The 23,607-nt window shown below is 37.5% G+C and overlaps 1 protein-coding gene across 1 annotated transcript in view; it reads left to right on the top strand.

Annotated features, from left to right (window-relative positions):
• Positions 1–1,694: 1,694 nt before the first annotated feature.
• Positions 1,695–23,607, top strand: part of s1pr2 (sphingosine-1-phosphate receptor 2) — a 43,075-nt gene continuing 21,162 nt past the window's right edge. The window contains exon 1 of the mRNA XM_051717322.1: positions 1,695–2,307. The gene's annotated coding sequence lies outside the window, so the exon portion shown is untranslated. The remainder of the gene's footprint in view (positions 2,308–23,607) is intronic.

Consider the following 23,607-nt stretch of genomic DNA (forward strand, 5'->3'; position numbering starts at 1 on the left):
TGTGGAAATGGAGAAGTTCAAGCCAGTAGAGTAGGTTTTGGGGAGTTTCTGAGGTGAGTACCAGGGACATAATTAGATCTTCCTGGGGTGGGAAGGAATGGGGGTGGTCAAAACAGCTGCCAGATGTGGAGGAGTCCCAAGAGCCCTGTCACATTCTCACAGACAATGCATGGCTTGTGAAGTCGCCACAGGAAGTGAGGTCAGGGTTCCTGACCCCTCCCTGAAGCCAACTTCAGAATTGAAATGCAGAGTTCAAACTGGAGTCTCTTAGATTTCTTAAAATATATAGTAGTGAAACCTCTGAATCCATGCAGCCTCTTCCAGATAGCATTGGGTTTTATTATGCTTCATTTTGCCATTTAAAGCAAAGTCTACCATCATGGGGAATCATATTTTCTTACTTAAATGGTTCCCAAAACTGTGAAATTGCTTCACAATATGCTTCTTAAACTTGTGGTGGGTGTTTCATTTTCACTGACTCACCAATTTCCATATATGCTAGAGGGGCTTATCAGGGAACAATTTACCACATGGTCCTCATCAAGATGGGACTTTTATTTACAGGCTCAAAGTTACATTTTAGTGCTGTGTTTAAAGATGCAAATGTCATACCTGAGTCATACCTGCCCTCCTCGTGTGAACACAATACAACACAGCCCAGATGACAAGCCTAGACCAAGCTGAACACACCTCAGGCAAAACATGTAAAAAAAAATAAAATAAAAAATAAAAAACAATCAATGCATATGAAATCATTGACTTTCAAAGGGGAAAAAAAGGAAACTAAACAGACAAGCATAGGCTAGTAACTCAACAAAGGTCCTACCTTTTAGTTTACACATGTCTGACAGATGTCAAGAGTGATCTCAACATTAAAGGAATATTCCAGGTTCAATACAAGTTAAGCTCAATTGACAGGATTTGTGGCATAATGTTGATAACCACAAAACATTATTTAGACTCGTCCTTCCTTTTCTTTAAAAAAAAGTAAAAATCTGGGTTACAGTGAGACACTTACAATAGAAGTAAATGGGACCCATTTTTAGAGGGTTTAAAGAAGCATTTTTATTCATTTTAGGGTTTTAGCATTTGTTGACATTACATCGTCATGGCAACACAGTTGTAAAATTGGCTATAACTTTACACAGAAAAGTTAGTAAGTGATTTTATCAGACTAAAATCATGTTAATATGCATATTGTTTACATCTTGTGGCTATACTTTTGAAACAGTGAGTATTATAACGTTTACTGATTGGCTCCATTCACTTCCATTGTAAGTGCCTCGCTGGAACCCAGATTGTTGCTTTTTTTTTTTTTTTTTTTTTTTTTTTAATTAAAGGAGGGACAAATCAAAATTAATTTTGTGGTAGCTAATCAATATTATGCCACAAATGCTGTCAATCGAGCGTGCCTCGTTATATTCCGTAATGAACCCAGAATATTCTTAGGTCACTGAAACATTAGATGATGTAAGCTTAATGTTAATTGTACAAAAGTTTGTAGCTGAGAGTTGAACACATTCTAAGGAACCATAAATGTAAGAAAGGAAAAATTACTGAAAGACTCTCAACAACAAGAGAGCGCGAGAGGAAGTGAGGAGGTGGAACCAAAAAAGACGGAAAAAAAAAACAAAAAAAAAAACATCTGGACCTCATTTGTACCCTAGAGAGAGAGAGAGAGAGAGAGAGAGAGAGAGAGAGAGTATAATAGTACCATAAATGTGACTTTTCTTTTCTGAACATATTCATTCATTAAGTAGTGACAACATCTTCTGGAGACCGTTTGCAATTATATATATTTTTGCAATAAATATTTTTTGAGAATAGGGGGTAAAATCATCACCGTGGCACCCTACTCTGTAGTTGGAACGAAAGCTCGCATTTCCATGCTGTGTTGAGTCGAAGGGCGAGTGAGTGTGTGTGTGTGTGTATTACTGGACTGTGTCGTCGCGCGCAGCTCGTGAGGCTGTTGTTCACTCAGTGAGTCCGCGAGAGCAGCAACCGCACAGTACGTGGAATTACCATATAACACATTAACTGACGCGTCTTGAAGCTTTCGATGCAAGACTGATTATTCCTTGGCGTATATCACAGCCATGGCTTCACTATTGATTCGAATATACACAGTAATGCCCATTGCTCCACGAATGTTTTGACTCCTTTAAAAATCAGTTTCGGTTGCAACGGTTGGCTCTCCCGAATCGGAACCCTTTCGATTTGGAATTACGGAGTCTCGTGTGAACTTTGTAAATGAAGATTAAATACAGTGGCACGCGTTTCTTCTCTCTGCCGGGCATCGCACATGGGGTAAGTCTGCCAGAATTGAACTAAGCATCTCACATCCACAACGCATGAATATGTTTCAATATGTTATTATCTTTGGTATTTCTGTATTAGTACAGCAGACCTGTGTATTTTAATTAATATAGTTTGGTTTAATTGCCATCCATATGTAAACATAAAGGATATATTTCACACTTTAATAGTAACTTGTGACGCGTATATGTGTCAATACAGACACGTTTCTATCACCTCAGTCATTGGTCTCTCTGGGTTGCACTCATGTGTAGAGCTTCACGATAAGACTATCTCACACATTTAGTCCCTTATCAAAGCTCTCGACACATGCGTATTCCACCAGTGTCACTTTAAACATGTTTGGCTTGGATTGTTTTGTGTCACGCTCCAAAGGTTTTGCATTAAATTGGGGAAAGTAGCCAACAGCCGTTTGTTCACCAATGTAATGTGTAACATGCATGCAGTTAAGCACTGACCAGCATCATCCAGACCTGCTGGATTTCATGTGTATTGCAGCAGTTAATTTGTCAATAGGGACGGACTCTTGCTGAGCTCATTGCACTGTTGGTGCTTTGCTACATGTGTAGCCGTTGCAGAAGCCGCTGTGGGGTTCGTGGGGATTTGTCCATCCGTCACCGTAAAGATGGCATTGTTCTTAAAGAATATATTAATAAGACAAAGGCTCTATTATGCCATTATGTTGGACCGAGTGCTCTTGAGGCTAGTTGTCTGTCTCTTAAAGGGATAGTTCTCCCAATAATGAAAAGTCATCATTTGCTCATCTTCATGTCACCCTCACTTTTGTTTTTTTGCTATGTGGAACACAACATGAGACATTGAGCAGAATATCCAAGCGGCTGTTTTCTTTACAACGTAAGTGTTTGGCGATATATGCTGTCAAGATAAAAATAGAACAAAAAAGCACCATAAAATTGGTCCGTACGATCCGAGCGCTATATTGCAAGTTGTCTGTACAATAGCTTTGTGTGAAGAACAGATGGAAGTTTAAGTCATAATTTGCTGAGAACTCTTCCACTTGAAGTCTCATCTCATTTGCGCTTTCGCATATTCAAATCTGGTCACACGACAGCAGTTACATTGCTGTTATGGTGAATTTTTTTGGGAGTTTGACAAAAAAATAAAAATAAATAGCTGGTTGCATTGAAAAGAGTAAGCATGGACCTTATGTTACACAAAAAGAAAAAACATAAAGGCGAGGATGAGTAAATTATATGAGAATATTTATTTTTGAGTATCTATCCCTTTAAAGGAATATTCTGGGTTCAGTCGACAGCCTTTGTGGCATAATGTTGATTACCATGAAAATTAATTTCCATTTGCTCCTCCTTTTCTAAAAAAAAAGCACAAATCTAGGTTCCAGTGAGTCACTTACAATGGAAGTCAATGGGGCCAATCCATAAATGTTAAAATACTTTCTGTTTGTAAAAGTATAGCCACAAAATGTTAGCAATATGGGTGTTAACATGGTTTTACTGTTATAAAATCGCCTACTAACCTTGTATTCAATTTACAACTTCGTTGCCATGACAATGTAATGGCGTAAACCCTATAACCACCGAATAAATTATGATTTTAACAGCTTTACAGTTTAAATAATACACAAACTTTAACAGAAGAATTAATGTACATGCTTTTATGATATAATAAGTAGTAAAATAGTGGATTTTGCCGATACCAATAAACAAGAGGGTGGAAAAGGCAGATAAATGATTAATTGGCCGATAGATTTTTTTTTAAATCGATTTATAAGCATTTCTTAATCTTTCCTTACTATGACGGCACAGACATTGAGGCTACAAGAGTCTAAAATTAATATAATCCCAAAAGCAGTTTAATGTGCAACCAAAGTCCCAATTATAACCAGAAAGTTTAAGGTTTGGTGCATAACGCTGGACTTTTAACTATAAACAAACCTGAAATACAAAGGGGACTTAGCTCCATTTTGTATATACAGTATATGTGTGCGTGTGTGTGTGTGTGTGTATATATGTATATGTGTATATGTATATATATATATATATATATATATATATATATATATATATATAATTTCACAATTTTAGGTTTATTGTTGAGGAATAAAAAAAACCAAACATCTGCGACTATCAGTAGAGATTTTTGCCGATAACCGATAGTTCCAAAAAGCAACTATCAGCACCGATTAATTGGTAAAACTGATATATCGGTCTACCTCTAATTATAAGCTTCACATTTCTGTCTTTAAACCCTCCAAAAATTGGCTCCATTCACTTCCATTGTAAGTGCCTCACTGTTACCTCGATTTTTTGTTTTAAAGAAAAGGATAAGTGGACAAGATGGACAAGTCAAAAAATGTTTTTTTGTTGTTGTTTTTTTTTGTTGTGGTAATCAACATTATACCAGAAATGTATTCGATTGAGCTTAACTTGTATTGAACCCTGAATTCTCCTTTATGCTTCTGCTTTGGCTGTTGACTGTTTTATTATGGAACGAGACAATTGTACAAATTTAGGTCAGCTCTATTGTATTTAGTGATTTTTGTCTCGCCTTTTATCCAGAGCTATATTGAAAAGCCACTGCAACTGCTTCTGAATTCAGGTCAAACTATGAAATGCATCCCTTCTCTCTGTCAAAGATAAGCATTTGTTGAAAACACCTCACTGAGGTAGTAACAAAACCTGATTTTTTTTGGAAACAATTGCACTTTCTCCCAAGTGCAATAAAAAAGGGAAGGTGTTGAGATGTTTTGTAATCTGCTTTTGTGGTACATGATGCTTCCCGTTACGAGATAAGCTGATATGTGGGAGCAAACAATGATTATCACATTGAGTGGTGTTCATCCATCAATCTTAACAGTGGACATGAAATGTGTGTGTGGTCACGATATTCTTCTAAAAGCTCTAAATGGAATGATTGCATTATCTTGTCTGCTCCGTGACTGCATCAGACTTTTCAAATAGTGCATTCAGAAGCACATGGGAATTTCTGAATGCTATAAAGGAGAGCTAAGTTTTTTTATTGGATGGAAACCTCATTAGCAGAGTGGAAAATTAAGAAGAGCAGGAATATCAGGTGCTGGAGTTTCTTGTTTGGGGTGTGGGGTCTTGTATTCGGGTGCTGGTGGGGTGTAGTAGAGCAGATTTTCATCACACTGTGAACCAATCATTAGACTGAATCTGATATGGGCAGCATGTAGCCTGTGTTGGCATCATGTGATGCCATGCTTCATTAAACCAGAACAAAACCAGCCACACTGCCTCCGCTGACCACAACTGGTGTTCTACGCTCATGTTCAAACTCTCGAACGATGTCTATATAAGAACTGTTTTTTTTCTTCTTCTGTAAAAGACAGTGATAGACCAATATATCAGTAAGGCTGGTTAATTGGCTGATATTTGGACATTTATCGGGATTGACTAACAGAACTGGTCATTCTGTCCAAAATCTACCGACTGCCTTGTCAATGAATATTGCACATTTTCTGTTTTTAAATGTTTATTTTTTTATTTTTTTATTTTTTTTAAATTCAGCAATTTTGTGCACATGGGTCATTGACAAATAAGGTTGTCCGAGGTGATAAAAATAATAAATCATCTAAAAATCTAGTTTAAAACACTAGTCTTTGTGATCAAGTTAGTTCATAAATATTTAAAAACATTTTCCACAAAAAATAATATTTAATGACTTTAAAAATGTCAAGATGTGGAACCATCAAGTAAAAGGTATTAAAATACTTCCCTGCACCTCGAATACACTTGAGTAGCGCTGCACCTAACGATTATTGTTTTATCGATTAACCTAACGATTCTTTTTCCGATTAGTCGATTAATCTAACGACTAATTTGTAGATTATTCTAAAGATTTTTTATAATTATTACTTGATTAATATAACAATTAATTAACCCAAAATAAATATAAAAAACTTGTCTCATTAATATTTCAATATTTTATTAAATCATCTTCTCTTAAACACAAACAAATGTACAAGAAACAAAGTGTGCACTGCAGGGCATTATTCTGCAACAAAAAACAGTGTTACTATGAATGCAAACTTTAATACAGTGAAAAAGACACTCTATTAGCATAACATAAATATATATATAAATACAAATGTCCAACATTCTTTTGAATGTCCATGTACTAAAATAAAATATTTGATGCCATGAGTGTACCTTCATTAACTATTACTATTATATTGAATGGCCATGGAAAATGAAGCAAAGTGATAATTTCACCTGGTCGCAGAATGTAGTCCGTTAATTTACCTGATGAACTTTCACCTTTTGCTGACCCTTTATGCTTCGCAGAGCTAATGTGTGCTTCTAAATCACTTGCACCTTTATTAGCAGCTGACACATAAGTGCCAGCTTCACATGTCATACATTCTGCTTCCCACGGATCTCGACCTGGACGAAAGCATGGGAATTTTTTTGCAAATCTTCTGTAAATTTGCACTTTCGTTTGGGCATTGTTTCCACTCAGCTGTCATTTGCTGCTACTGTCAAGCAACTGTTTGATGCCGAACACAACAGTGCTTCACACGTTTGCGGAGAGATTGACAGGCAGGAATTTGTCCAATAGTTGCTGCAAGTGTCTTATAATCGACCAATTGGTGTGCGAGAAGGCGGGACTTACAAAGAGGGGTTAAAGCAATGCAAATATGCGCACACACAATGAAATATTAGACCAGATGCACATCATAATGCAACTAAAGCCGAATCCCAGACATTTTCACAAATTTAGAAATCCCTGCCGGACGCTTTTTTAAGGTCCGAAAAAGAGGACATGTCCAGGAAAAAGAGGACATATGGTCACTCTACGTTAGCAGCGGTGCAGAAATTACTTTTAACATGGGGGCGATGAGGAAACATTTAGAAAATAAATTTGAAGTGAGTACTACTAACAGAAACACGTGTTGTAATACTAATATGTCATGTTTGGATGGGACAAAAAGTAAACAGGACTTACGGTGCTGCCTTGCTGCCATCTTGACAAATGCTTTCGCTTCAAGTGTTCGTTCATGGCGGTTGTACTGCTGTGATAAGCCATTTCCAATTTGCTTAGCTTACACAGCACCACATTGTTGGGTCTCTGGCTAAAATACTCCCACACTTTAGATGACCGTAGCTGCAGCTTGTTCTTCGGGGGAATCCATACTTAAAGCGGGAGCTGCCATTTTAATTACTCCATTGCGACGCGCCGACGCATGTTATGCAAATCGACGTATTTCTGTAATCAATGATGTCGATTACGTCGATGAATCGTCCCAGCCCTACACTTGAGTGAACATAACTTAATCGTTAAATATATATATATATAAATATAATGAGTTTTTCATAAAAATGTCAAAATATCTGGTGTATTTAAAAAAAACCTGACAGAATGGCTACCTGCATGTTGGTTACACCACTTGATTTTGATTTAGAGGACAAAGGTTTTTCAAATATTAATGAAACTCTGAAATTAAACATTTTCAGTGCTTTTTTTTTTTTTTTTTTTAAAGAATTATTAATAAAAAATTATTCCAAACTGCTTATGCCAACATGTCTTTTTTCAAGAAGTTTACTTTTAATCAGACTTATATTTATTTGGTTATTTTTGTCTCCGGACCGTTACACCACTTAAATGTTTGAATTTAAGGCCCAGAAAAAATATCAAAATTACTTTTTAACTCAGAAATTTAAAACATGTTCATCATAGTAGAAGTGTATTTAAGTAATCACATTTTTTTAAGTAAAGACACATTTTAAGCATCACATCGTTGACCCACATATTATTTGCCATCAAAATTTTTCTTTTTTATATCAGCAATATTCCAGACATTGTCCACTGTGCTATCTAGATATTTGCCATTAAAAGAACAATATTGTTTGATCACTAGTGAAAGACTTGTTCCTTGAACAGACACTATGACTCAGTTTCATCCTGAGCAATTCAAACATTTCAGAATGAATTTCAAGTCGAGTCCCATGAAACCACACAGCCTTCAGAAATGAGTGGTACTGGTCACTATGACAGAACTTGCCATTATAATGAGTAAAGGTCGACCGATAGTTGATTTTACCAATAACTAAGTTGGGTAGTACCTGCCGATAACTGATTAATCAACCTATAGTTTTTAAAATTGATACAGAATGAAAAAAATACCACTCAAAGTAAAATAGTGCTGAAGTTTATTACAAAAATAAACAGTACTGACTGAACCATGAAAATGTATTGTAATTTTTTTAATGAAATAAATATATAAATATTAATAAATATGAACTAATATTAAAATTTTAAAGTCAGCTGATTTTTAAATTGACGTTGTTTGCTTAGTCCACAAGAGGGTGCAATAAATACATAAACCATACATCACCGTTATATTATTGCATAGAACATTTCTATCCTGGCTGTTAAAAAAAAAGAGCATTTCATATTCAACTAATGTGCATAAAATAAATAAAACGTTTCAGTCGGCCCATATTCTCAAATGTTAAGTAAAAAGTAAAATGTCAGGGGAAAACGCAATAGACAGTTCACATGGTGTTACACTTGTACTGATTCCTACTACTCTAGATACAAGCTTCATAATAACAGCGAAATACCACATTGTTTTTTTTTATTCAGTACAGTTGTATGTAGAGCCCGACCGATTCACTGAGTACCGATATGGTGGCTGATATAGCTAATTATTGAGCTGGAATGAAAACAGACCTTTTCTATGTGGATTGTTCACCGATTTTGCACCGATATGACTATGCAAAGGTACTCAGAAGGCTGCTTTCTTAAACAAATATTTTTATCAAAGAATATTTGACATTATTATTATACATTGTCAACAAATTCTAGAAATGAACACTGAGAAAATAAAGAATAAAAATATAATAAATAGCTTAATAAACATCAGTACTGTATGTTCAGTATCATTCAGTTGCTGACCATTTAAATAAAGAATAAATTAAAATTATAACTAAATAAAAATCAGTACTGTATGTTTAGTATCAGTCAGTGGCTGACCATTTAAATAAAGAATAAATAAAAATAAAATAAATTGCTAAATAAACATCAGTACTGTTTAGTATCAGTCAATTGCTGACCATTTAAATAAAGAATAAATAAAAATAAAATAAATAGCTATATAAACATTGTTAGTACTGTTTAGTATCAGTCAAATGCTGACTGTTTTAATACTGCCAGTCAATTAGGGGCAGGTTGTAAAACAAGAAGCATTTACACCTGCTGAGTCAAGAGAAAAACAGCGGCAGCGGTGTTACACCGTATTCTGCTATACAAGTTCAGGGGAAACTTTCAATGGTGGAAAACCAGACTTTAATCCTGAACAAAACAGTTTGGTGAATACATTTACACATTAGCTTCCACTCAGCTGACAACAATGAAAGTAGCTACATGATTAGCTAGTTAGCTATATGCTCGTTGTCACGGAGGGTAAAAGATGGACGTTGTTTATTTACTTTACAGCATTAGGTAACAACATAGCGTGAAATCAACACCAACAGACACAATCCACCACCGCACCGTTGTCTGCTGAGCTGCAAAAAGGTGCTCTGATGTTTTCCCTTTCAATCTGCTACATTACTGACTGCACTGACAAACTATAGCTGGCTAACAGCAAACAGATGTGATAAACATGAGTGTCATGGTTGTCAGGGACAGGGTTAACATTATATTGAAAAGGGAAAATGATGGGGTCATTGTTTATTAACTTTCCAGTATGTATGGAAACATGCTTAACTCCACACCGCTTAACTCCACACTGTCTTCAGAGCCACCATCAGCTCAGCTCTGTAAACAATGGAGTCGGAGTGCAGTCTGTGGGACAAACTACTTTGACACCAATTCTATATCACCCCAAGCATTGTTTTCTGCATTATAAGTTATGAAAAAAAGTTTTCATATCTGTGCATTTCGGAAAACATATACGCCGATACGATATATTTACGAAAGCCTAATATTGGCCGATAATATCGGTCGGGCACTAGTTGTACGTAGAGTAGCAATATTCACAAATAGCAGTAGTATTCGGCTGAACTTGGTGGTGAAGCGGCTCAGACTATGAGCCCAGGCCAGGGGCTGTTCAAACAGACAGAACACAACAGACTGGAACTGAACGCGAGAATCTCAAGACACACATTTCCAAGTTGAACATTTTCCTGACAAAGCATTTAAACAACTCATTGCTTAATCTGAGAAACACTTATAAGAGAGCAAGATGCAACAGCCAAAGACCTCAACCAACTGTAAGGGCCTGTTCACACTGAACGCTTTTGCAACCATCCATTTGTTTTTCTATGTAAACGTGCACTAGCAGAACGTCTTTGTTTCCCTTTGTTTTTGTTTATTCAGCGTCTTGTGCAGGAGTGCTGTTTTTTAGATGATGTGTCTAATTAAAAAGAACTTTAAAAGCATATTGTGACACATGCTTTCTGTTAAACTGTATTTGTTGTGCTGTGTCTAGCCTTTTTTAGTGCAAGAATGTGATCGATCTGAAGTAATCGTATTACAGTAAGGATAAACATTTTTAATTTAAATCAGATGCGTTTCTGATTTGTTTATATGTTTCTCTCAGCTGCATGAAGATATGAATTTGCATTCTCACGTCACTAGCTTTAAATATGCAACTTAGCTGGCTAACGAATGCATAAACGTGACCAGCTGGATATAAACTAATGCAAATAGATGGTAATAGATGGTAACAATTGTGACATTTAGGGTAGGACTTGCATGTATTTTTGTCCCATAACCTAACCACTTGAGGTTAGCTTTAATGTTAGCTTCCTCTCAGCCTTGTCGAAAACATACTGCTGTTCTCTACTAATGCAGCATTTAGTCAACAAATTAATTACTTTATTATGATACGACAAAGTGTACTGTAGTGTACTCTGTACATACCTTTTTGTTGGTGATGTTTTAAATCCGCATCTGAAGTGTTCTGCTCCATGCAGAGTGTAGTCTTACATGTCAACACAAACACCACAAGGCATCAGGAAGTGATAGTTTTTATTTCACCTCTAGAGGCCGCTCTCATACTGTATAACGACAGCGGACCCTTCCCAGCTGCTCCAGCACCGGACACAATGGGGAAAAATTATCGGTGTGGATTTTTGCAGATAACAATAGTTCCAGAAATCTGTTATTGGTGCCGATTAATCTGCAAAACCGATATATTTGTCGACCTCTAATAATGAGGTTGCAGGTTGACTGTAGAGTGTTATCTTTCATTTCTCACTCCACTGACCTTTGTTTCAACTCTGTCCCTGAAGCATATTTCAGAAAGATAATTATTTACCTTGGGCCTGTGAGTGGCTTTGCAATTAATTTTAATTGACAGGCAAGTTGTGTTGTCTAAATCTACTACTACTACTTGAGGAAAGGTGAGTTTATGAATATTAATTAGCTTGTGCTGATGTTGCCAGGTAATCTCCCTAGGCCTAGACTATCCAGTCACGTAACCTTATTAATACTCATCCTGTTTGGCGGCCAAAAAAGCTAATTTATCTGTTTGAAATATCAGGTAATAAAACTAAAACCAATTGTAGTCTATACCAGGCATGTACTTTTAATCCGAGCCAAAAGGATATTTTAACATCCTTCCCCCGCGGTTCCGGTACCCCTGCTCCCAGGTCACACATGCAGGCTAAATGGATGCATTGGTGAGGAAGGACTGTGAAGAGTGCATGAGAAACAAAGCTGAATGTAAAATTGAATAAATAAACATATATAAGTCAACGGAAATATAAATAAATGTTGCAGGCCGTGGTGGGAACTGGAAGTGTGGGATTCTTGGGCTTGGTCACATGAGAGGTTAAGGGTGGAGCCAGGTCACAGTGTGGGCGGAGCAATCCTTCAAGGACTCTTGCATATATCATTTTGGCAATGTGCGCAGAGCTCTTGCAGCACCTCCTGAAAGAACCGTCACTGAGGAAGCCTGAATCCCTCATGTCAGCAAGAGCCTTATACGAACAAAAGAAAATTGTACTGGAAAGCATTATGGGAAACGGTCATCTTCGGAGAACCGATATGTTTGTTTTTTCAAGGTGAACTAAGAATAGTTGGCGCCCAGGGATCAATGCATGTCTGTGAAAGCAGGGCAGCATTTTTCCTATCACACCAATCAATAATAGCCCATCTCTGCACATATGCATGTTGATGTGTGGTGATATTAATAGAGGTCAGGGATTCCGAAGCTGCAGGGCTTATACTGACTGTTATAAGGCAGCGTGCCATCTTTCCTCAGCTGAAAAACACTTTTGCTGGGTGTGGCAGCTGGGACAAAATAAACGCCTTCTGTTTTGGAGGCTGCTGGTGAGCAAGTTACAACTCACAGCCAATATGGAGCTCTCAGTTTTGGTGCCAAAAACTGGGAGTGTCCCAGTAATGCATTGCTATTGTTCTGTATGCTAACCTTCTCCACAACATGCACAGTCATTAAGGCTTTCTTGCTGTCTGTTCGATTGCAACTGCACAAACAGTAGCTTGCATATTTAGTGTTAAGACTATCACAAACACTTCCCATAAATTTATGTATACAATGCAGTCACTTAGCCCAGTCTGTCTGTCTCACATGGACACGTATAGACAAGGCTAATGGCAGACTTTATAAATATTTACTGAGGAGCGATTCAGTCGGGGGAAGACTTTGTACTAAAAAGAATACATGTAACTGTTTTAATTTATTATTTACATTGATACATTTAACTTTGTTAAAAAGGCTAAAGGAATGTGTTTACTGTCATTTAACCTATTTTTTGTGGTATCGGGAGCGTGCAATTTGAGACTGAAAACGACTACTGAAATTGTGGTAATGTAACAAGCTGTATTTTGTAGATTTATATCAGTAATTGTGCACAGATGCACAACATGAATAGCAAGAGGGACCTTTAAGTTCTTCCAGTTGCTGATGATTCCTAAACTCTATCTGTCCTAAAATGTAGTACCGTAAGAAATCAGTTTTATTTTTTTCTAAATAAATTTTTACCCGCAAATTCTGTTTTCCTTTCCATGTTCTAAAGTTTAATTCAATTTCATCATCAAAATGGTGTCTTATTAATTCATAAAATGTTCAACATACTATTGCATTTTTTTTATCAAATAAAGTGCTTCAGTTAAGATCCTCAGTGCATAACCTGAAACACAACATTGGTCTTATTTCTGTCAAATAAAGTGCTGCACTACAGAGCGACACATTATAAACATTGATGAAAACTTCTATTCAGTACGTACAGCACTCTTGCAGGTGAGATATTACTTAAATATAATTCTTATTACAGTAAATATTACGCTATACTGTAGTAATACATTTCTGTCACATTTTGACAGTAGTTTCACTCCTCCAGATAAGACGTTGGTTATGTGGCCCAGTAGTGTTGTCAAAAGTACCGGTACTACAGTACCAAGTCGGTACTAAAATAAAAAAGATGTAACGGTACCAGTGTTTCTGCAGTACCGAGCACCGACTCTATCCAGCACCAGCACACAATATGACTGACACACGGTAGCTTTAAAATGCTCACAGGCTTAAATTGAATGCATGCTCTGTTACTCCTTTTACACTGAAATGGACAATTAATCCAAGTGACATGTCCTAATGTGACTTATTAAACCGCTGAAGGCTGCAATCTTACTGTGGTTGAGCTGCGTACTTTAAATGAATGTATAAATCCAACTGCTCATGCAATGCAATGATGTTAAAAAGTTATATTTTCACTTATTAAAAGTTTTAAGAATTAATTGATTATACACCATTTTGATGATTAAATGAAACGTTAAAACATGTTCTGGAAAATAATAATTATTAAACTATAATTAGTAAAAGTAACTATACTTATTTGTTCAATAGCACATTATCATATTAGTATATTTTTGCTGTGGTATCGAAATTGGTATCGAGAACAGTGAAATTTCACTGGTATTGGTACCGACTACTGAAATTTTGATACACTATGGCCCAGTGCGATTTATTAAAGCGCAAAATGCTGTGATTTAATTATATAAATATAAAGTCTGCAGGCACTGCACGCTTTGCTGTGAAAGTGAGCTATCTTCTGTCATCTAGGCCAGGCGTACATTGTAGATTTTTTTTTCTCATCATGGTCTGTTTTTATCTGTCATAATTGTATTCCTTTAATTTCTAGGGCTACATTCAGGGGCATGTAGCATCCATTATAATGGTATATGGTAGAAGTGTGAGTCTGGTGAAACCAAGGACTTCTTGGGTGAAAGTTCTACCTGTCAATCAAACTTAAACTTAACCGGCTGTGTGCGGCTTTAAAGCGCATTCACATGGACAAGACTTCACGGATCCTCTGATACATGCAGTGAGAGATGAGAAGCAAACACATCTGAAGCACAATTATACAAGTACTAAAATAACAACGAATTCTGCTCTAAACGTAATGTTTTCGCTTTGAATGAATCCATAATTAGAAGCTGTGCGCCGATTTAACGCACTTTTTAATCTTGTACTTTTTGTGTACTTTATTATCATGCAGTAACTGGCAGTAACACACTGGCATAATGATTGATATATGCAGTCATGAAATCAGACCTCCCCTCGAAATCTGAATCTGTCAAATGTCAGACAGGATTTGGAATAATTATCCATAATTGTTTAAAAATAAAGTCAGTAAATGATGGAGAGTTTTTAGTTAGTAAAGTGTCAGAACTTGCACCGTGCATGCCCACCTTTACACAAGCACAGTGCGTGATGCTCATAAATTACTGTGTTTTTACCGTATGAGCAGCTTCATACATTCACTCTGAAGAGTGAAGCACATGCAGACTGTATATTTATTTAATTCAATCTTATCCTTTTGCGGTTTAATAATCACACTAGGACATATGACGATTTTAATTTGATCAATTGTCCATTTCAGTGTTAAATGAGTAACAGAGCATGTGCTTAAATAAGCGTGTGAGCATTTGAAAGCAGTCGTCTGTCAGTCAGACCGACCGGACCAGGATATACTTGAAAAAAATGAACATTTTATATTTCAGAGAGGAAAGTAAGTAATACGGTGATGGAACAACACGAGGGTGTGAGTAATTAGTGCCAGAATTGTCTTTTTAATGTCAACTGTTACTGAAATGTTTTTTGCCACGATTGTTTCTATTTGTCTATTTATCTTCAAAATAAACTAATCTGGACGGAAATGAGGTAAAACCTTTAGAAGTACAGAAACCTTGCAAAAAAAAAGAAAAAAAAAAGAAAAAAAAAAGCAAGTAAATGTGTCTGTCTCCCATGTAATGATAATGCTCACCATTTTACTAGCCACAAAAAGTCTTGGAGATCTTTTTTTGTGTTAGTGAGCCGTAAAACATTTCTGAATGATTTGTGGCTTGAAGTACTCCATAAAGCTCTGGAAATGTAGTGATGTGGTCATGTTGTGGTTTTCTAATGTCTACCGAGCATCGGTAGGTCCAACTGCATTACGTTTTGAGAAGGTATTGAGGGGGAGATAAGGGCATGCCAGACCCGCACATCCACCTCCTTTTGATAGACAGTGTATTGTTACTCTGACTGCCTTTGTGCACTATAAAACTGTGGAGGGTTTGCTTGTCCATCAAACCTGTTCTTTCAGTTGTGGCATCTGTGATAGGATCAAACCCATCCTCATGTTAATTCCAAGTCATGAATGTCCATGAGAGGCAAAAAAGAGATGGATCCTGCCCACACAGGGTTCATTTAGCATGGGAATGGCCTGGCTTTCTGCTCTCCAGTGGGACATGCTGAAGTGACTATTTTTTGCAATCATTTGGTAAAACAGATGTTGCACCAGTTGAACTTATCTTTTAACTGTAATGAAATGAAACCGTTGGTATTCTTGCGTAACTTGTGGTAATCATTTAGACCAAAATGTAGATGCTTTCAGACATTTTCTGGAGGGAAACCATCTGTCACTTCTCTTAAATAGTAATATAAAGTAATGGGTTTGTGTAATCAGTCGGCCTGGTCTCATCTTTCTTGACAATGAGTGGAGGCTTGCACAAATGCACGGGTCACTGATAAGACATATGTGCGGTGATACAAAACAAAACACAAATGCACAGACATGCCAAGGCCTGGACACAGGAACACAGAATTGCAGAAAAACATTCATAGACATTGTAATATATTGGATTTATGGCTTGCTGTGCTATAGAGTTTAATGTCTACATAATATGATTCCCCAGACTTTTCTGGATGTAACATAAACAGCACTGATTTGCCGGTTAAATTTGATCCTCAGATCAATGACCGAACCACGCCCAGTGGGAAATAAAATGACAAAGAGCCAAGTATACCACTCAGTCTTTCACTATAGTTTCAGAGAGGGGGAAGTAAGCCTTTTGTTTTTTACCATGACAGACTGTCTGTGTGTGAGTGTGTGAGTGAGGCAATCCAGTCTCTATCGTACCAAAGGGACTTAGTGCTTAAATATGTCAGGAGGGTCTGGGAAAGATGGGGAATCATTATACATTTTTGAGACGAAGCCAATACTTGTGTTTGTGTATATTGACATTTAATACAAAAAATATTTGTCTCTTTAAATGCCAGAATTGCCAATATGGCTTTTTTAAAGCTCTCTCTTATAGCCTGACCACCAGGTTTGTGGAGAAACTAAGTAAAAGTAGGGACACTACTAACTTAACTACATTTTTCAGTAATGTGACAGTAGTTCAGCTTTTTTCAAAACATAGCTTTTCCTATAACAAGCTACTTTTTTGTAACAAGTTGCAGCGTAGAGCGACAAAACTACAGTACTATTGCTGTAGTATATTGCACACACAGATTTACAACCAAATGAGTAGTATAGACTTAATAATCCCTCTCATATGTAGTGATGGAAATTCTGACTTGTTTTAGTACCTTGGTTCGTTTGGACGGTTCCATTGGTTCCAAAAGAAAAATTTGCCGGTTTTGAGTTTCTGCACTGCCATTTGCATCTTTTTATTGCAAAATACTCAGTATAATTTAAAGCTGCTGTTCGTTATTTATGTTTTCGATCCAGTTATATTCTAGTCTTTTTTAGTAGTAGGCCTAAATCACCCTAATCAAGATTCATTCATTCAAAAACCCTCATCTGCAGTGTTTCCACTATCAGGCCAAATGAGGGCGTGTTAGTGCATGCCACGGCCAGTTGCGTTCCCACTGTCACTTCCAGAGCTTCATTGTGTCTCGTCTGGTGTCTGTCGAACGAAGACGTGATTAAGTATAATATCACCGATATTGCCGAGTTGTGAATCCAGAGTCTGATACCTCAGCTTGAGCTTCTCTCTTGCTTGTGAAATGGGTGGGGTGTGTGACGTTGGCACCGGGGTGGCGTATTTAGGGCTGGTTTTAGAGCAACAATACGGGGCTATTGGCCCGATGGTGGGAATGCAGATCAGTTTCGAGGTCCGTGGCTATTGGCCACTGCTGAGCAGTTGATAGCCCTGGCTCGCACTAGCCCAATGGTGGAAAAGTGGCTTTTGTATATACATATATATATAAAATGGAATCTTTCTGTTAAGTGGTACCGTAATTTTACTGTGTGGGGCATAAACATAACTGCAGCATATACAGTACAGATATATATATATATATATATATATATATATATATATATATAATCTGTACTGTATATGCTGCAGTTATGTTTATGCCCCACACAGTAAAATTACGGTACCACATTACAAAAAGATTCCGTTTGTTAACATTATTTAACAACATTACTGTAGTTAACATGAACTAATGAACTTAATGTTAGTCACAACATATACTAACACATTATTAAAATCATAAGTTGTATTAGTTAACATTAATGCACTATGAACTAACAATGAACAATTGTATTTTTATTAACTATCATTATGATCAATAAATGCTGTAAAAATATGTTGTTCATGATACCTAATGCATTAACTAATGTTAAAGAAATGAAACCTTTTTAATGAAGTGTTACCAAAATTACATAAAAATTACATTAATTGTGAATTGCTAATATTTATTTGTATTGAAAACAGTTATTATTAAGAGGTCTGTTGCCAATATCAGAAGGTAATTGTGACATACTGGCAACCAGTAAAAACCATGAGAGCATCACACACAGCAGAGATACAAAGATACTTTCAAAAATATGAAAAATATATATGTTACAAGCTCTAAAACTGCTCTAGTGAGAAATCATTAATATCTATGATTTGTTTACTGTCTTTTGCGTCTTGTTGTAACACAAATCACTAATAATTAAGCAAATGTGTGAAGACGCGGTGCCGTTATTGAAGGTTAAACAGTTACATCTGTTATTAGTGGTATTGTGACCAACATTAATCTGATTTAAATTGGGATCCTCACACAATAGCACTGGGATGAGTGACTGATGAAATATTGAGAGCACCTGGAGAGCGCTCATGTTAAAGGGAGTGAAGCCAAAAGTGCTCATGATCACTCAAACAGTCTCTATCGCTCCACACAACGTCTGCTTGTCACGACTCATGTTACATCACGTGAACTCAGATTTTATTTGCATGTTTATTTGTTGTTTAAATAGTTTTTATACCCATTTGCAGCCTCTTTATCCTCTTCCTGCTCACTGTGCAGTGAGTCAGAATAACTACTGTAATGACTCTAGAAAATGGGCAACACAATGCATGTGTAATTCTTACACATTTTTAAAAACAAAACATTCATGTGAATTACATCATGTCTGAAAGTTTAAATTTGTGAATGCTTAGAATTGCCAACAACTCTGTCATGTTTCAAGTGTTGAGAAATCGCTCATTTATTAGAGTAGCAGTATGAATGTGTGATTCCCTGCGTGCTGCAAAAAGATCGGCCCTAAATCTAGGCACGATCGGCCGATCGCCAATCACGGATTTAAGATGAATATCAGCCGGTTTTTGGATCATAAAATCTGATTTTATAAGTTGGAAAAGTCATTGAAATTTCTACAGTGAATGCCTGTTCTAGTTTTTCTCTGCTCTAAAATATTTCAAAAGCTATTGGTAGAGTATGACATGTTTGCAAGCAATAGCAATCTCTGATTTGTCAGTGAATCCTTCTTTCGAGTCTTCTTTCAAGTTCTTTTCAACAAATTATTTGAAATGGTTCACAAATCGGTCTACATGATTCATTGGCAGATCAAAGATTTTGATTCAGTCTGAATCAGAATGATAAAAAAAATTATAATCTGCATCCAGTAATCACAAATGCCTGGAAAGGTCATGGAAAAGTCATGGGAATTAATTGGTCAAAAGTAAAAAAGAAATAACCACCTTAAGTAGCTGCAATGCAGTCTGCTTCTTTTTGTAAGTGGCTTATAGTGTAGTTTACTTTTCAAAAGAGAAGCTTGACTATAGTTTTCACTTCTTTAAATCATTAGTAGCTTGTAGCTGGGCAAGCATCAGTTTTGAAGTAGTTTCCCCAACATTGGTGCCGGCCACTCTTTAATATGCCCATTTTTAATTCTCCACAACCCTGTTTCTTATCCCCTCCATCGTTTGATGAAAGGTTACAGACCATAATACAGCATCATATCACAAAAGGAAATCAAGACTGCTTTGTTCATCTGTGTGGGTGCCTGTTTCCTTTTGTGGAGGCTCCCCCTCTTCCATTTACACCTTCAACCCGCCCCCCCAAAACACACTCCTCATCATCATATGCATGTCACATTTGCACAATGGTCTAGTGTTATCACAAAAATCTGTTTTGCCTGTCTAGAATCTGAACACATACACGGGACACACATCCCATGATAAAGCAGAAGAATATGAGCATGGGTGGGGTTTGCGTGATGGTGGAACAGGAGCAGGGCTGTAGAACAAAGCAAATGCGATGTCTCTTCCAGGACCTTTCATTAAAGGATACTTCCTATGTGCAGACAACAGCAGACAAGTGTGAGAAAAACTGTGCATGTGAAACCTGATACACACTGGTTGAGATTTAATTCACTGATTTTGCTAGTTTTAAACCATTCTGTACTCTTAGTTAGCTGATTCTGTAGATATTTATCTTTTTTGTACACCGCTAATGAGTAGTATTCTCATGTTTTAAGTTTGCTTGTCATTGAAGTCAGATCTTGGTCTAGACATGCCGAAACCACCAGAAGTTTCTTTAGAAGAAATAATGAAGTAACACCACATTAGCTCATTTTCTAATGAGCATTAGAGATGGCGTGACTGTGACTGTGGGCTGTAAATTAATCATTCCTGATGCTTTTAATCACCTTTTTATGGGCCCTTTTGCTTTGATCTATGTAACAGACATTAAGCCGTAGGGGGTTATAGGGATGACAGAGAACCTGTTACAATCTGTGCGCAAGTTTTTTTAGTGACTGTCTGAACCGTCTATTTTCAAATCACGGTTGGCTTAACAGGAGACGCCATAAAGATCACGTTTTTAATATGCGTGTTAAGTTGAAGTTCAGTTTAGCTGGGATATGTGAAAAAAGTATTTCACTGTATATGTGCAAAATGTATAATGTGTGACAAAAATAAAAGGCTTCTAAAAGTCTTCTTTTTTTTTTTTTGGATTTTTCCCCTTTTTCTCCCAATTTGGAATGCCCAATTCCCAATGCGCTCTAAGTCCTCGTGGTCGCATAGTGATTCGCCTCAGTCCGGGTGGCGGAGGACGAATCCCAGTTGCCTCCGCATCTGAGACAGTCAACCCGTGCATCTTATCACGTGGCTCATTGAGCGCGTTGCCACGGAGACGTAGCGTGTGTGGAGGCTTCACGCCATCCACCGCGGCAACCACACTCAATTCACCATGCGCCCCACCGAGAACAAACCACATTATAGCGACCACGAGGAGGTTACCCCATGTGACTCTACCCTCCCTAGCAACCGGGCCAATTTGGTTGCTTAGGAGACCTGGCTGGAGTCACTCAGCATGCCCTGGGATTCGAACTAGCGAACTAGCGAACTCCAGGGGTGGTAGCCAGCGTATTTTACCACTGAGCTACCTAGGCCCCTCTAAAAGTCTTCTAATTGTTACAGAGTTTCGAAATTAATTGAAAAGTCACATCATGCATGATCACCATTGATCATCGTTTTCATGATCGATCATTGCTGCCACGTCCGAGTACCCAAGTACTCGTGCCCATCCCTACCGATCACAAATGTACAAGTGAGACATCACTGTTACACCTGGTCATCTCTTTTGGCCACTTGTGTTCGGACCACTTGTGTTTACATGGACATCAACACACTGATTAAAGGAATATTCCGGGTTCAAAACAAGTTGAGCTCAATCGACATTATTTGTGGCATAATGTTGATTACTACAAGTAATATTTTTGACTCGTCCCTACATGGACTCGTTATACATTTTTCATATATACAGTGAAATTCCTTTGTTTTCACATATCCCAACTAAGCTGGGGTCAGGGTGCAGGGTCAGCCATGATACGGCGCCCCTGGAGCAGATAGGGTCAAGGGCCTTGCTCAAGGGCCCAACAGTGGCATCTTGGCAGTGTTGGGGCTTGAACCCCCGACCTTCTGGTCAGTAACCCAGAGCCTTTAACCAGCGGTTATCAGCTATTAGATTAGGTAATAAGTACGCTGGTAAAGGTTCTTGCATGCAAAACAAATCAGGGAAATGGGCAGCAATCTTTGTGTGCCGATTGGTTTATGCTTAAACCAGTTATGACTTTGACATGACCCTCAAGTTGTCTGCTTATTAACATGATCAGTGTTAGATGTAAACGTGCTCAGTGTTACTTTACATTGCCAACAAAATATCATTTATATCGTAATTTACAATATTGCCTAGCCCTATCACTAAACCCCATAGAACTTGCCAGAGACTGGGGGTTTCTCCACTCCACTCCACTCTTTTTACACAACTCTTCGTTTCGTGTCACCTTTTGCCCACATGCACTAGCAAATAAACAGAGATGACAAATATAAACCATGAGCCACGACAAGCTCTAATAGCCTTTTTTTATGTGTGCCTTGCAGGGGAGGAAAATACACAGAGCAGTGAAGAATAGTTTTAAGCCACACAACATTGACTAATGTTCTAATTGGAAATAATATGGCTAAACTGTAAGCTGAGTGGAATAGCAGTGCTTTCTCTCCCACCTCGGGTTCCTCCCCTCCCCAATGCAGCTGAGGGTGAAGGTAAACCCAACTTTACAAATCTCGCTGGATTACTATAAGACCCTTTCCCACTGGCAGTACTGAAGCCCGTTTTAAGACTAGTACTTTTCGTCGTTTTCGCACCTAAGGAACTATAGTTCCTCTGAGCCGTGTTTGGGGGCAGTATGACTGCCATGAGGAGGTTACACCATGTGACTGTACCCTCCCTAGCAACTGGGCCAATTTGGTTGCTTAGGAGACCTGGCTGGAGTCACTCAGCACGCCCTGGATTTGAACTCATGACTCCAGGAGTGGTAGCCAGCGTCTTTACTCGCTGAGCTACCCAGGCCCCCCATTACTTTTCTATAAATACATTTCGATATAAAAAAGTGTTGCGATATATTGATATATGATTATATCGGCACAGCCCTGGCTAACAACCATTTAAAACACCTCAAAAAAATGCAAAGAAATGCCCAAATGACCACTTAGAACTCCCTATCACAGGGAATTAATATTGCTTGAAGCACAACTTCAAGCAAAATTGTAGAAAAATGTAGAAAATCTAGATAGAGGGCTTATTATATCATTGGGTCCATTTATACTTCTGGAGTTGCTGTTGATGGTGAAATTAAACCAGGTCTGTAAAATTGCATCAGAGCTTGTACTACGGCATGCTTGGATTTATGAACATATGCAAGCTTAAGCAAGATTTCATAAATATAAGCATGTTTTTTCGCTGTGCATTTTTCTTCGGTCTATGGAACTCCTTTCAAAGCTCTCGAATGTGACATGTGGCAGACAATCTCAAATCACCCATATCTGTTCCATTGCACAGCAGAGCCCTGGGGAGCTGTTCAAAGACTTAAGGTCTTTGGTCTTAAGGTTCTCATCTTTTTCATGCCATTTTTAATATGTTGTGTAATATCTGAGATATGCCATCCTGAGTGTGTGTATTGCTGCTAAACCTAGCGTTGTATCTGTGGTTTAATCTTAGAGTTGTTGTTTGTTTTTTTTCTCAGCACACCACTAGCAACTCCTCCTCGAAGTAACTTAGAAATATCACAGTATGATGCACTTTCAGGGTCGTTGTCTTATTTAGATCTAATGAAAGTATGTCTGGGTATGTCTGTATTTCAGTGTTTTGTCTATGTCTCTGTCTATAGGTTTGGTTTTTCAGATGAACAACACCAATAATGGTGTCATTGCTGTGTTATAGATTTGTTTTCATGTTTATGTCCGAGACTCTATTATCTACATGCCTGGTGC

The sequence above is a fragment of the Myxocyprinus asiaticus genome, chromosome 14 (assembly GCF_019703515.2).
Source record: "Myxocyprinus asiaticus isolate MX2 ecotype Aquarium Trade chromosome 14, UBuf_Myxa_2, whole genome shotgun sequence".
NCBI classification, from domain to species: Eukaryota; Metazoa; Chordata; class Actinopteri; order Cypriniformes; family Catostomidae; genus Myxocyprinus; species Myxocyprinus asiaticus.